We start from the raw sequence: 16,188 nt of genomic DNA on the forward strand, positions 1-16,188 counted from the left end.
GGTGCTGAGTGGTGCTGTGGTGGTGCTGAGTGGTGCTGTGGTGGTGCTGAGTGATGCTGTGGTGGTGCTGTGGTGGTGCTGAGGTGGTGCTGAGTGATGCTGTGGTGATGCGATGGATAGTGAGGGCGATAGATAGAGGGAGGGCGATAGATAGAGGGAGGGCGAGAGATAGAGGCAGGGTGAGAGATAGAGGCAGGGCAAGAGGGCGAGGGATGGAGTGTGGGCGACGGATGGAGTGTGGGGCGGGGGAGGGATGGAGTGTGGGGCGGGGGAGGGATGGAGTGTGGGTGAGGGATGGAGTGTGGGCGAGGGATGGAGTGTGGGGCGGGGGAGGGATGGAGTGTGGGGCGGGGGAGGGATGGAGTGTGGGGCGGGGGAGGGATGGAGTGTGGGGCGGGGGAGGGATGGAGTGTGGGTGAGGGATGGAGTGTGGGCGAGGGATGGAGTGTGGGGCGGGGGAGGGATGGAGTGTGGGGCGGGGGAGGGATGGAGTGTGGGGCGGGGGGAGGGATGGAGTGGGGCAGAGAAGGGGTGGAGTGTGGGGCGGGGGAATGGATGAATGGAGTGGGGGGATGGATGGATGGATGGATGGAGTGGGGGGATGGATGGATGGATGGATGGATGGAGTGGGGGGATGGATGGATGGATGGAGTGGGGGGATGGATGGATGGAGTGGGGGGTTGGATGGATGGAGTGGGGGGGATGGATGGATGGAGTGGGGGAGATGGATGGAGTGGGGGGGGTGGATGGATGGAGTGGGGTGAATGGATGGATGGAGTGGGGTGAATGGATGGATGGAGTGGGGGGGATGGATGGATGGAGTGGGGGGATGGATGGATGGAGTGGGGGGATGGATGGATGGATGGAGTGGGATGGATGGATGGAGTGGGGGGATGGATGGATGGATGGAGTGGGGGATGGATGGATGGATGGAGTGGGGGGATGGATGGATGGAGCGGGGGGATGGATGGATGGAGCGGGGGGATGGATGGATGGAGTGGGGGGATGGATGGATGGATGGATGGAGTGGGGGTATGGGGGGATGGATGGAGTGGGATGGATGGAGTGGGATGGAGTGGGGGGATGGATGGATGGAGTGGGGGGATGGATGGATGGAGTGGGGGATGGATGGAGTGGGATGGATGGAGATGGATGGATGGAGTGGGATGGATGGAGATGGATGGATGGAGATGGATGGATGGATGGATGGAGTGGGGGGATGGATGGATGGAGTGGGACGGACGGACGGATGGATGGATGGATGGAGTGGGATGGATGGATGGAGTGGGGGGATGGATGGAGTGGGGGGATGGATGGAGTGGGTGGACAGATGGATGGAGTGGGGGAATGGATGGATGGATGGAGTGGGATGGATGGATGGAGTGAGGGGGGATGGATGGATGGAGTGGGGGGATGGATGGATGAAGTGGGGGGGATGGATGGATGGATGGATGGATGGAGTGGGGGGATGGATGGATGGAGTGGGATGGATGGATGAAGTGGGATGGATGGATGGAGTGGGATGGATGGATGGAGTGGGGGGATGGATGGAGTGGGGGGATGGATGGATGGATGGAGTGGGGGGGATGTATGGATGGGAGTGGGATGGATGGATGGATGGAGTGGGGGATGGATGGATGGAGTGGGGGGATGGATGGATGGAGTGGGGGGATGGATGGATGGAGTGGGGGGATGGATGGATGGATGGATGGATGGATGGAGTGGGGGGATGGATGGATGGAGTGGGGGGTTGGATGGATGGCGTGGGGGGGATGGATGGATGGAGTGGGGGGGATGGATGGAGTGGGGGATGGATGGATGGAGTGGGGTGGATGGATGGATGTAGTGGGGTGGATGGATGGATGGAGTGGGGGATGGATGGATGGAGTGGGGGGATGGATGGATGGATGGAGTGGGATGGATGGATGGAGTGGGGGGATGGATGGATGGATGGAGTGGGGGATGGATGGATGGATGGAGTGGGGGGATGGATGGATGGAGTGGGGGGATGGATGGATGGAGTGGGGGGATGGATGGATGGATGGATGGAGTGGGGGGATGGATGGAGTGGGATGGATGGAGTGGGATGGAGTGGGATGGATGGAGTGGGGGGATGGGTGGATGGAGTGGGGGATGGATGGAGTGGGATGGATGGAGATGGATGGATGGAGATGGATGGATGGAGTGGGATGGATGGAGATGGATGGATGCAGATGGATGGATGGATGGAGTGGGGGGATGGATGGATGGAGTGGGATGGACGGATGGATGGATGGATGGAGTGGGATGGATGGATGGAGTGGGGGGATGGATGGAGTGGGGGGATGGATGGAGTGGGGGATGGATGGATGGATGGAGTGGGTAGACAGATGGATGGAGTGGGAGAATGGATGGATGGATGGATGGAGTGGGATGGATGGATGGAGTGAGGGGGGTGGATGGATGGAGTGGGGGGATGGATGGATGGAGTGGGGGGATGGATGGATGGATGGATGGATGGAGTGGGGGGATGGATGGATGGAGTGGGATGGATGGAGTGGGATGGATGGATGGAGTGGGATGGATGGATGGAGCGGGGGGATGGATGGAGTGGGGGGATGGATGGAGTGGGGGGATGGATGGAGTGGGGGGATGGATGGATGGAGTGGGGGAATGTATGGATGGAGTGGGATGGATGGATGGATGGAGTGGGGGATGGATGGATGGATGGATGGAGTGGATGGATGGATGGAGTGGGGGATGGATAGATGGATGGAGTGGGGGGATGGATGGATGGAGTGGGGGGGATGGTTGGATGGAGTGGGGGGATGGATGGATGGAGTGGGGGGATGGATGGATGGAGTGGGTAGATGGATGGATGGAGTGGGGGATGGATGGATGAAGTGGGGGAATGGATGGATGGATGGAGTGGGGGGATGGATGGATGGATGGATGGAGTGGGGGGATGGATGGATGTATGGATGGAGTGGGGGAATGGGAGGATTGATGGAGTGGGATGGATGGAGTGGGATGGAGTGGCGGGATGGATGGATGAGTGGGGGGATGGATGGATGGAGTGGGGGGATGGATGGATGGGGTGGGGGATGGATGGAGTGGGATGGATGGAGATGGATGGATGGAGTGGGATGGATGGATGGAGATGGATGGATGGAGATGGATGGATGGATGGATGGAGTGGGGGGATGGATGGATGGAGTGGGACGGACGGATGGATGGATGGATGGAGTGGGATGGATGGATGGATGGAGTGGGGGGATGGATGGAGTGGGGGGATGGATGGAGTGGGGGCATGGATGGATGGATGGATGGAGTGGGTGGACAGATGGCTGGCTGTTCGAGCAGTAGCGGCCCCCTTCCCCCTAGCGCCTTGAGACCCTTCCGGGTGAGTAGCGCGCTATACAAGTGTTGTGATTGATTGATTGATTGATTGATTGGATGGAGTGGGGGGATGGATGGATGGAGTGGGGGGATGGATGGATGGATGGAGTGGGGGAGCCGAAGGCAAGAAAAAAAGTACAATCGGGGAAGCAGAAGGCAAGAAAACGAGGTCAATCAGGGGAGCAGAAGGCAAGACAAGAAAAAAAACCGAGTACAATCAGGGAAGCAGAAGGCAAGAAAACGTGGGCAATCAGGGGAGCAGAAGGCAAGACAAGTCAGCTGACGACAAACAACACAACAAGTGAAGAAGCACAATCGTAACACAAAGTGAAATGTCTCTTAATTCGGTCGAAATCTGGGCGCTCTGTGGTTGTGGTGGGGGAGGGGGAGGGGCAGTTGTGAGAGGCGCCATGACGAAAGGCAGGAAAAAAAAAGCGAAGCAGATGGCAGCGCGAACGAAAGTGAATTGCTGTAAGAGGGGGAGCAGGAAGTGAGGCCGGGCGCGCGCTGGCTTTCAAGTCGATGCCAGATGCCATGTAACTTAGAAAGTCCTAAAAAGAATGCCCAATGTATGTGTTGTTGACGCACCAGATTTTTAGGTATGTTGTTATAGCTTATTGCATGCAAGTAGGAGCATCACTCAAAGTATTGTTGTGTGTGTGTGGTATGTCAGTCTGCTGTGTGTGTGTTTACACGGTGTGTGGTCTGTGTTTCCATGTGCCTATGTGTGTGTGTGTGAGAGGGAGCCAGATTATGTGCATGTGTGTTGATGTGTCTGTGTGAGTGTGTGTCCTTGTGTGTGTGGTGTGTGACTGCATGTGTTGTGTAGTGTTTGTTGTGTATGTCTGTGTGTGCATGTGACTGTGTGTGTCTACGTGTGTGCAGGGTGTGTGTTTTGGTGTGTGTGTGAGAGATGGAGAAGATATGTTTGTACCTGGTGTGTGTCTGTTGATGTGTTTGGTTGAGTGTGTGTGCTTGGGTGTATTGTGTGTTGGTGTGTGTATGTGTTTGTGACTGACTGCAGGGTATGTGTTGTAGAGTGTGTGTTGTGTATGTCTGTGTGGGGTGTGTATGTGCATGTTTGTGTGTATGTATTTATCCATAAATGTCACATCATGCACACAACTTTCACCAAGTCCCTTGTAGGTGGTTCATTCCGGTGTTATGGATCTTAACCTGTCACTTCGTACTGTGTGCACCACTCTTGCTTCAGAAGCTACCCGTACACATACATTGAAATGAGAAGCTACCCGTACACATACATTGAAATGCACAATACAAATATCGGGGCTTTGCATACATTTTTGGAGCAGTAGTCAACAAATGCCGAACACTGATATGAGAGTGGCGAGGAAGGAGTAAAGCTTCAGTGTGTGGAGTGTATTTTTGACAATCGCTTGCACAGAACCACTAAAATGAACGGAGGAATGCTAACTTTATTGATTGACTGGGGACGCTCTAATATGTGGAATTGTTAAGAGTGATGGTATTACACCTTAACGATTGTTCGTCCGACAAAAAGAAACATCAAGTAACCATTGTCTTTCGCATGGTGACTTCTTTCAAAAATCCATTTCACAGCACTGCCCCGCGAATTAATTACCGCGCAAGAGGTGGGATAAATTAGTACAGCCGGTGTTTTTGAAGAATCCACTGCTCAAAACAGAAAGGAGCTCACGTTTCTGTAAAATAAACCTCAATGGCTTGGGGCTGTGATGGGAGCGTGAAGCCGGAATTATGTGGCCCTGCATACAAACCACACCGTAAATAAGTATGCCGACATCACACAGATGGGTGATTTCAAGCATTCATTTCTAAACAAGCTTTGGCATTGCGGGAGTGAATCCACAGATACAACAGAACAAACCAAAAAAAAGCGCAGAAAGAAGCTTTTACTTAAAGCAGGGGGCCGGGGAGTGGATCCCTTTGAAGCACGGCCTCACAGCCATGAAAGAAGTGAATGAAAACAAGTAATCTTCACAATTTGGTTATGGATGAGTTAAGGACAACAGCGTTAAGATGTATCTAAGAAGTGAACGAGGGAGAGAACTGTATATGTGGGGAGGAGAAATGCGAGACATGGCCTGGCGGCCGTGAAAGTGAAAGTACCGCCGGCCGGCCGGCCGTGGGCAGTGAATAATTAGGGGAGGAGAAATGCAGCTGGTGGCAATGATGCGAGGCAGGCGGATGGAAGCGCGTGCACGGACACATGCACCCGTCGAAATCCGCCGCCTGGTTTAGCTTTCCTGATCCAACCCTATAATTCTCCCCTATCCATTCCTTGCGGAATGGGATAGGCGAGACCTAAGGAGCAACAAAAACAAGAAAAAAATGGAGCAAGAAAAAAAGGAGCTTTTGGGGAATAAAACTGCAAGAAAAAGCAGACTGCTGCAAAAAAAGACGTAGCGGGGTAGGATGATGGTAAAGTGAGTTCATAAACAGAATAAGTAAACAAACCAAGACAGCTGTGATTTAGATGTGCTTTGCATTCTAAACCAAGTTCTACAAACACCGGAATACAAATAGAAAAACAAGACGTGCACGCACAGAGACTAAACAGAATAGAACAAGACGTCAGCGTTTAGTTGCTTCGGCCGTGAAATGGATCAAACAAGCTCTCGGCATTGCTGTGGCTGGGGTGGGGGAGGCATTCCTATGAAGCCTGATGGGGGGGAGCCTTTGAAGTGATGCGAGGCACAAATGGTGGAATGGTGGTGTGCGAGCGTCTGATGGGGGGCGGGGAAGCAAATGGCAAGCGCGCGCACGGGGCACATGCACTGTCAATAATCTGCATTAAAAAGCCCCTTGGTAAGCTTTCGTGGAGCAGCTCTCTATATCTCTCGCAGAGCGATTGCTACGCATTACGCTAGGCGAGACCTAAAATTCCTGTTTCCTCTTCAGTGGGGGGGGGGAGTGGAAATAGCAGTGCTGCATGTTTGGCATGCCCCCCCAGAGATGAATCACCCGCTCGGCTTCTACCAAGCCATAGGGGGTGGGAGAGCGCCAGTCCCATGAAGCTGAGGAGCATTGGGGTTTTATTAGCCCACGATTCATTGTCTCTCGTCTGCTCTCTTGCTACACCACGTTATTCCAGTAGATTGCTGCAGCGAGTTTACAGCTTAAGTATGCAAATCTCCAGCAAGGGCATGCGCTCTTTGCTGCACCCTTCTGAGAGCACTGTAAAAGGCAGCTGCCTTACCTTACATTAAGCGCGCTCCACACCTGCATAAAAGCACCGCAGAAAGCAGTCTCTTTCTGTACATCCATCTTTCCCATTTCGAAAAGCCTAAATGTAGTAATATATGTAACCAAGCTCATAAAGGGACAAGGAGCTCCAGAAACTCGATCTTACCAGTGACCACGATGATTGCTCATAACATCTCATCTCAGCTTGAGCGCCGAGATCGGGTAACTCAGTGTGCTGGCGCAGCCATGACGTTGTGTCGCCCGGAGGGATTATTGTTACTGTTTGGGTAAAGATCCCCCAGGCATAAATGTACAACAAGGTTTGTGCATTTCAATGGAACAAACTATAAGCCCACAAAGCTCTCCTGGACAGGAGGCCCCCACTCAGGACAGCTGCGAGTTAATCAAGTTCAGGAATCAGCCTCACACTCCCGCAAATGAATAATGTCGAGTGCCCCGCCCCCATCAGAGGAGTCACACAGAAGCTGCACAATCCCGCCCCCTATTATTGGCCATCAGGGCTCATCACATGCACTCAGGGCTCATCACATGCACTCAGGGACTCGTCCAGGTCCGGCGTCCCGGGGAGCCTTCACTTGCAAATGTCCCAGATGGAGCTCTCTGTGGGGTGCCTGGAGATGGCTTTAGCTTCAAGAAGCCAGAGCAAGGAGGTGGGGGCGATAATATGCAGGTCACCTCCAGCTTAAGGATCCGCTTTCCCATAATACCCTCAGCAACGCTTAACCATATTTAATTTGGCAAGAGCCGGGTAATGTTGCAGAGCGCCATGAAGCTGCAGCTAGCACAGTGCAGTAACCAGTATACACAATTGTTTCAGTTGCACAAAGTCACCAATGCGTAAATTGACCACTCTGCATTTTAATATCTCTTGGGCCCAATTCCTTGTAGCGCTTCAAAGAGCCTGTCCTCGAACAACGGGCGCCTCCACACTTTATCATTGCACTGATCCACCGAAAGAAGTGGGTATCTGGAGTCGTTTAGAATGGGTTTAAATTCTTGAAAAACATATTTGCAATGCCATAGGTCTCACATTTAAATGCGAGACTTATGGCATTGCAAACAAGTTGCTGTGATTGTCCCGGCTGCTTAGAAAGTTAAAGCGTTGACGGCATGCTGAATCTAAGCAGACCATGCCGTGCTGTGGTAGGAAGAACAAGCACTCGAAAAAAAAGTTTAATTAAATAAATAAACGGAGCATGGTGACCCTAAATCGGGCGCCGCACTCCGAAATAAAGTAAACCAGCACTGGAAAAAAAAAATCAACGCACATTAATTAAGCGCGGCCAAGCTGGGCACGGGCCGATGCAAACAAAAACAAATGCAGCCAAAGACGACAGCGCTGACAATGTAAAGAAAAGAGTGTGCATTGTCTTTTAAAGGACCTTGTGTAAAGCCGCCAGTAAAAGATCAAATCCCCGTGGGCGGGGCCAAAAGCGTACAGTTTGGCAACCCTCAGTGTAATGATTGCCTCCGGTGCAATCATTACACTGTGTTTTGCATCATCCATGACGCAAAACGACGCGCACCAATCAAAATTGGAGGCGGAGCCGCAACACAACTTCTGGAATCGTATCGATTCAAAGAAGTCCTCGTATGACGAGAGCAGCGTATGCGCTGCTTTCACCAGGCCAATACCTAACAAGCATTTACAATGCAATGGTTTTGCCTTTGTTAAAGTTAGAGCTATTGGCATTGCTCTTGACATTATTTTTATTTAGTTTTTTTTAACATAAATAAATGGCATTGTCATTTACAATAGCAGGGCAGGGCACAGGGAAGGGGGGGCGAGGAGAGACGAAGGAGAGCTGCGGGCTCAGGGAAGGGGGGCGAGGAGAGACGAAGGAGAGCTGCGGGCTCAGGGAAGGGGGGGCGAGGAGAGATGAAGGAGAGCTGCGGGCTCAGGGAAGGGGGGCGAGGAGAGACGAAGGAGAGCTGCGGGCTCTTGTTGTAATGCTTGCATGGATGAGTTGGTGGATGCATGGATGGGTGCATGCATGGATGGGTGTATGGATAGATGCATGGATGGGTGGATGGATAGATGCATATATACAGCCAATCCCTTGCTAACCAGAAGATCAAAAATCATCGATTTCATGGTGATGCCTGCTTGGGATACGAGGCTATTTTAAAATGCCCATTATTTACAAAATGACCAAAAAGAGGATCATTATATTCAAGAAGGCTTTTGTTTTTGTTATATTTTAAGGTGTTTAACTGATTTGCTACAATACTATATCTTATTTTAGGCAGGAGACCGGGAAATAATTTTGCCAGGTGCATACCAACATTTTTGCCGCATTCTACATCTGCAGTCCCAGAATGCTCTAGCAAAATAATCCTCATCATAGCAACGGGAGGGGGGTTTTGAAGAAGGGCGGGGGAATTAAACCGTTCCTTGAGCAAAACTGCATCCATTTTGGGCTAAAACAATGGTGTCCACAATACTGAGCTAGAATTGGAAAATCGTGCTTCTAAAATGTAGAGTGATGAATTAGTTGTTTAAAAAGGACCTGCAAGAAGAGTAAATCAAGCCAGCTGACAGGTTTGAACCCTCAGGCTCATGCGTATCCCCATGAGAACCCGAGACCAAGTGAAAAAAATGCATTAGCCACGCGCTTAAATGCAATACATGCACGGTGCACATTGTGTGAAACTCGAGGACCGAGACCAAGTGAAAAAAATGCATTAGCCACGCGCTTAAATGCAATACATGCACGGTGCACATTTTGTGAAACTCTAGGACAATGGGCCCGGACAAAGCATTCACACCAGCTAATCTCCCTGATCCCGTTGTTCAGGTCTTAACAGATACTTGTAGGTCTTAAAAAAGGCAAGGTTTCGTTCCATTGTGCAGTTCTCTGGTCTTGGTGCGCTTCGCAGCGCTCTCGTACGTCCCGTACGGCTTCAACGGAGGTGCCCTACTAAAGCTCACGCTTCTCGCGTGAGCCGGCGTACGACGCGAACACTGTGGAAGGCAGGTGTGCGGCGTACCAGCAACCGTATCAGAAGCGCACTGTTCTCAGCGCGCGGTTGCAGCGTATGCCTCTTACTGGCGGGTAAGGTGCGCACAGTCTCGCTGGCCAGAGCAAAGGGGGCGAGGCGTACCTGGTGACGCGTTCGGCTGGCTTTAGATGCAGGAGGGGTGTGGCTGTGTTCCAGGCGCTCGGATGCAGAATACGAAGCGCCCAGTTCTCTCGCTTCAGCTTCTTACCAATAAGGACTACGATGCACACAGTGTCCAACACACTAGGAGTCGTACTAGCCTCAGGGACACAGCAAAACGTTGCGCACCCGTTCAGAGCGCGGCCCGAGCAGGAAGGCGGGTGCCTTCAATGCCGGACCAGATTCGGGGGCGTTCCCGGCTTTTGGCTGACGTAGCGTGACGTAGCCAAAGCCAAAAATTCTCTGGAACACCCCCGAATCTGGTCCGGCATTGACGGACAGGCCCGTCTTCCAATGGCTAGCCTCCATTTATGGAGCTAGCCAATGGAAGACGGGGGCCGTTCCTGTCTCCCCTACTATACTCATTAGGTTTTCGCCTGCGCGTAAAAGCTGCGCAGAGCGCAGCTTTCGCCAGGCAAAACCTAAAAAGGAACAAGGTCCCAGCTTTGTGTGCCCAAAAATATCTATTACAGAGCAAAAAAATGTGTGTAAGAAGGTGTATCCATTTCCAAAGTGAAGAAAAGTGTCATAGTAAGAGGTACGATAATCTCATAAAACCAACCTTCAAAGGATAAAGAGGTAGTCTAGAAGATCATATAGCCAGATCCAGATATCATCTCTAACAATCTGTCGCAAAATAATTTGGGGATTATCCTCCCACACGATGTATGGTAGCATCCAGTACAGCTAGCAAAAGAAATATGTGGCTGAGGAGTAAGCCAAGGCATAATATATATAAAGTTCTTAACCTTGGTTCTAGTCCCAAGGGTGGAAACATGTCTCTAAATCTGAGATATAATAGTTTTCCAAGACCAACCTTTTGATTAGTCGATGTAAACAGTAACAAATCCTTCTGAAAGGAACCAAGTGTACTTCATTATGTTGTGCTACAGACCCTGTGTACAGGATGCCTTGGCTTACAACTTAGCCATGTCTCTTTTTTTTAAACTATTTGCACTGGACGCTACTAGACATCGTATGGGAGGATATTCCCCAGAGTCTTTTGCGACAGACCGTTAGAGATGATATCTGGCTACATGAACTTCTGGATTGCCTGTTTATCCTTTGAAGGTTGGTTTTATGAGATTATCGTGCCTCTTATTATGACTCTTCTCTTCACTCTGGAGATGGATACACCATCTTACACACATTTCTTTGCTCAGTAATAAGACATTTTTCGGCACAAGAGGCTGGGACCTTGTTCCTTTTTTCTTTTCTTGTCCATGTGGAATAGACTCCAATTAAGTTTTACACCAAACTTTCTCCCAACTTAGATTTATTTACACTGTATATCGAATCACAGGTGTTTGCTTTCTTAATCTCACTATCTAGATCTTTGTATATCAATCTAACTTAATCTACACATGCTTTTTGAATTTTTGCTTGTCCCTGTTCTTACTTATATTATTCTTAGTTTTGATCTCTCATCCTGTATACTTTAAGACTTGCTTTATATTTGTATTTTGATGTAAAATCTCACAGCCTTGAACAAGTCGGCTATTTTTGAAGAAAATCTGTAAAAGTGGAATGTATAGAAGAACACAAGATTGTTTAATGTGTTAATAAATTGTATTTATATTCAAACAAAATCCTTGCTGTTTGGATCTTATACTATTGTGTGACACTATAGGAGTGCTTGGGTTTTCAATTTGTTAGGCCTGGCATTTCTTGGTGTGATTACCCCTGACTTTTTGCCTCAACCCCTCTATTTTTGGTACTGTGATGGATATAGTGTTGCCACCTTAAATATTTTGGACACTTTGCCACTGCTAAACAGTGTCAAAGTGCAAGTGCTCCCAGTGTATAGTGTAATGGTAATTGGTTGTCCATAATTGGTATGTTGTATTACTAGTGAAGTCCCTAGTAAAATGCACCATGTGTGCCATGGCTAGTAATGCAAATGCTACTTGTGGGTCTGCAGCAATTATTGTGCCACCCACTCAAGTAGCCTTGAAAAGGGAACTCAGGCGTGCCATTGCAGGGCCTGCGCGCAGTTTGTGAAACTGCCATGTTGTTCTGTCAAGTGCACTCACTTGCCAGACCTTACCCGTCCTTTTCTGTGCACCTAAGACACCCATATGGTAGGTCTAGGGTGCCCCCTGGACAGGGTGTAGTGCATGTGAAAGGTAGTACATGTACTAAGGTATGTGTTACGTCCTGACAGTGGAATAATCATCATTTCGTTTCCCTGTTGAAAGGCCATCTTGCCCATTTGAATAGAATAAGAAGGCTGTGTAATATGTTTTCCAGCCTGTCTTCCCAAAGGCTTAAGATGGTAAGGTGAAGTTTAGTGTGCCTGAACTCACCCTGCAATAACACATCTTTTAATGATGTTTTTTGCATTATGTGTTTGTAAGCCACTCTTTCAGAAGTGGCTGGGTTTTTGTGCTTTAAACATTTCTGTGTGTCTCTGCCGGGTTGTGGATCGACTGGCTGGATTTGAAAGAGATGGGATCTTGGGAATGTCTTGACCCAGGGGAGGAGGTGAGACAGCACAGGCTGACCTGCATCTGAAGTGTAGGGGGAGGAGAAGCCCCTAGAGGTGAAGTGGCCTGGGCTGGTGCTATAAAACAATTGTCCCATCTTCTGCTGAGTAATTGAGAATCCAGACCCCCCTAATCAAAGGAAGAAGGTGTCACTGGTAGGGAGGCACCCAGAACTGGTTTGAGCAGGGGTCAGTGCCTCCTGTAACACGAAGACTTCAAAGCCATTGAGGGGTATAATGATGCGAGCTGAAGCCCCTGAACTTTGGAAAATGGCTTGATCAAGTGTGAACAAGACTGGAGCTACTTCGTGGTCAAGAGTACCTTTACCAAGGAAGAAACAACAGAAGAGACTGATGGAAAGGTCTGCTCTTGCTGTGTTATATGGGGCTTGCCTGCAGTTTGCTGTTTCAACCAAGGAAAGGCTAAAGGGATTTTGCTGTGTGCTGTGTCCCCCTGCTTGAAGGACTTTGCGGTGTGCTGTGTCCTGAAGTAACGGGCCCCAAGGGCCTGAGGTGAGCTGGCTCCCTGTTCGGAAACACAGGAACACAAACGTTTGCAGAGAAGTCTCTCAGAGACACTGTGTGCGTGTGCTCTGTCTAGCCTGAGACCTTCGGAAGTTGCGCCTTGTGATCTTGGGCACGTGGAGTGCCAAACGAGACTCAGCGACGCAGTTTGTGTGTGCTTGGTGCAGCCTGAGTCCTTTGAGAGGATCGTCCTGTGAACGTGTGCACCGGGAAGCCAAGTAAGTCTCAGCGACGCAGTGTGCGTGTGCTTGGTGCAGCCTGAGACTTTCACGTGGATTGGCCCGTGATTGTACACACCAGAAGGGCAAGTGTGTCTCAGCGACGCTGTGTGTGTGTGCTGTTTGCAGCCTGAGACCCTCGCCAGAGGTGCCCTGTGATCGGGGGCACCCGAAGATCAAGCATGTCTCGAGCGATGCTGTGTGCGTGTGCTTTCTACCGCCGGAGACCTGCACAAGTTGTGCACCTGAAGATCAAGTGTGTCTCAGCGACGCTGTGTGCGTGTGTTGTGTGCAGCCTGAGACCTTTGTGAGGAGTTGTCTGGTTATCGTGGAGTCCAGTGAGTCTCATTGATTCTGAGTGCGGGTGTAGTGTGCAGCCTGGGATCTTCCCATTGCCCAGAAATTCAGAGAGATTGCATTGGAGGCCCAAGTCGCTGGACGAGGAGAGGAGAATGGGTTGACGCCCCCAGATAATGTGTGTCGACTCCTGGGGCGGGGCTCGGGCTCGGAGGGAGACGCTCTCTGCCTCTTTCTCTGTCCTCCCGCAGCACGAGCCCCTGCTTCAGCTCAAATCGCGGCCTTATTTCTGCACAACGAAGTGCCTGTTTGTCGTATTGCCCATTGCATTTGTTTTGCATAACGAACTGCCTGATAGGTTTGTTACGCATTGCACTAGGTTTGCATAACAAACTGCCTGATAGATGTGTTACGCCTTGTCTTAGTCCTGCATCACAAACTGCTGGATTGTCGTATTACACATTGTATTAGTGTTGCATACTGAACTGCCTGATATATGTGTTCCGCATTGCATTCGTTTCGCATAATGAACTGCCTGATAACAGTATTACACGTTGCTTTGATTTTCCTAACAGAGTATCTGAAGGGGACCGTACGCATTGCATTACGGGGGCATAACAGTTTACAATGCTGTTGCATTACGCACTGCACTACAGTAACAGTACAAATCGCCAGATAGCCGCATTACGATCTGCATTATTTTTATGTTGTGAAATACCTGATTGTTGCATAACAAACTGCATATTAAGACATTAGGATTACATAGGATTACATTTGGTTTAGCTTAATAGTAATAGGCCAGGGAGAGCCTTACCCCGACGCATATGTTGGTTTAGTATTGTGTGGTCGCATCGTATATGTTTTAATAAACATATAATTATTTTTCTATGAAACTCGTGTGGAGTCTATTTGTGGCGTCATCATTGGGTTGCTGTGAGCGTAATTGCAAATACTTTACACATTGACCTTGAAGATAAGCCTAGCTGCTCGTGCCAAGCTACCAAGGGGGTGGAGCGGGGACTATCTCTAGATGCGACCTGTCTTTCCCTAACTTTGGGGGCTCCTGGGTCCCTGTTTGGCCTAAGGTACCTACCTCAGCCAACCAGGGATCCGGGGATTCTAAAACTATTCTATAAACATTGTCCTAAGTTAAGTTTGTGTGCTCTGTGCTGTAGCTACCAGGGGAGTTGAACAGAGGTGAAATATGTGACTTGGAGTGTTCACCCTGACATGGATTGCGATTATTTCTTGAATAATACAAAACATTTTTACATCCACGATTTTTTTTGATGTGTACCGACGGTGCTTAGACACTCAACGTTTTCTCCAACTTTCTTCTTGCACCCCTGGTCAAATTCGAATCCTATGATCAGGAAAAGCTTTTGTTCTTCGTGCTGTGCTCTGCGACACCTTTGAGAGACCAATGCCTGTCAATCAATTCCCAATGGCCAGGGCAAAGGAATCTCTTCGGAGTCGTATGTCCCCTAGTCTTTTCTGCAGAGAATGCTATTAGGGTGATAGAATGGACACCATTCCACTACTGTCCCCAGTGCCATGCGAAGTACCCATAGTTGTATTGCTTTGCCCACTTGCGTAATCTGAACTTACGCACACCACTTACTCACACAGAAACTCCAACACTCCTCCGGAGGAAATAATTAGCGTTATTAATATTGTAGGCAAAGGCAATAAGTCACTGAAGCTAATAAATTCTTAGGCACGAGTAAAAGGCAATAAACAGTGAATACACCACACTGTATATATGTATAAATATGTAACAGTAAATACAGGTATATAAACAGTTAATGTACAAAGCACCTCACCAGAAGCGGCTGCACCGGAGACTTCAACATCCCTGGCCAAGCTCTGAAACACCAAGTCGGGAACCCTGCAGACCGGGGCACAGGTAGTAATCTCTCTGGGCACCAAAGTTGTCCCGCGAGTGCGTCCACTCCAAGACTGAGTTCCTGAGCTCCACCCCACAGACACTGCTCTCGCCCGTCTATTCACAGGTGCTGGCCCCATTACTGCATCAGATTCACCCACTCAGAATTGGCCAGATTCTGTTTGGGTGTGCCAAGGCAAAAACATTCCTTTCCCTGTCTCGGCCTTGGAGAGATTTGCACGGCGTATACTCCCTTTGTCCTAGAGATAAGCATAGAATGCACGAAAACAAGCTCAAGGCACAACATCACCTCACGAGATGCCTCGCACCAGCTTGTACTGGTTTACGTGAAAAACATGTTTATGTTACTGCTGAAGTGTAACTACAGGGCAAGGCAGCACATGATGGAAGTGCGATGAAACAAAATGGAAGATCAGAGCATTGCATGGAATCGAGGTCAACATGTAATTTAGCACGTTTAAAATGGCAAATGCAGTACAATAGTACACCGTTACAAGACCTCTCCCTCTCCTTGATCACATTGGCACTGCAATCGAAGTTCACCTTCCACTCAAAGAAGCCCCTTCGATACAGAGGGCAGGTGCATTCAGCCGATCAGAAAATGCAACAGTAATCCTCGATGATGCACCCAGCATCTTCGGAGAGCAGGCTTCTCAATGTTGAGGAATGTGATGACTCCGGCACTTCATGCATTCCACCCCACCAACCATTGTTGGATCCAGAGGCTGTCTTTTTCAGTAGCTCTGACCAGGAGTAAGAAGAGGGAAATCCCTTCCTCGACCTCCATGACCACAGGCCCTGGAACCAAGACCTCTTCCAGGGTCATGAGTATGGTTGGCACAGACACACTACGTCTCAGAATAGGCAGAGCACCACCCCCAACAGAGTGTGGCGTCAAGCCCTGTGTCCAAGTCATTGAAATCTACAGGTCCTCCACTACCTTCATGCACTAGTCAGCAGCAACCAAATGACTACAATCCGACAAAGCTCCCATCCACAGGCATTGACAC

The 16,188-nt window shown here is 49.7% G+C and overlaps 1 long non-coding RNA gene across 1 annotated transcript in view; it reads right to left on the reverse strand.

The window, feature by feature from the left end:
• The window catches only part of LOC144767294 (uncharacterized), a 238,596-nt gene extending 223,473 nt beyond the window's left edge, over positions 1-15,123 (reverse strand). The window contains exon 1 of the long non-coding RNA XR_013598137.1: positions 15,096-15,123. This is a non-coding gene — a long non-coding RNA (uncharacterized LOC144767294). The remainder of the gene's footprint in view (positions 1-15,095) is intronic.
• Positions 15,124-16,188: the final 1,065 nt, after the last annotated feature.

This window comes from Lissotriton helveticus, chromosome 7 (assembly GCF_964261635.1).
Source record: "Lissotriton helveticus chromosome 7, aLisHel1.1, whole genome shotgun sequence".
Lineage (NCBI taxonomy): Eukaryota > Metazoa > Chordata > Amphibia > Caudata > Salamandridae > Lissotriton > Lissotriton helveticus.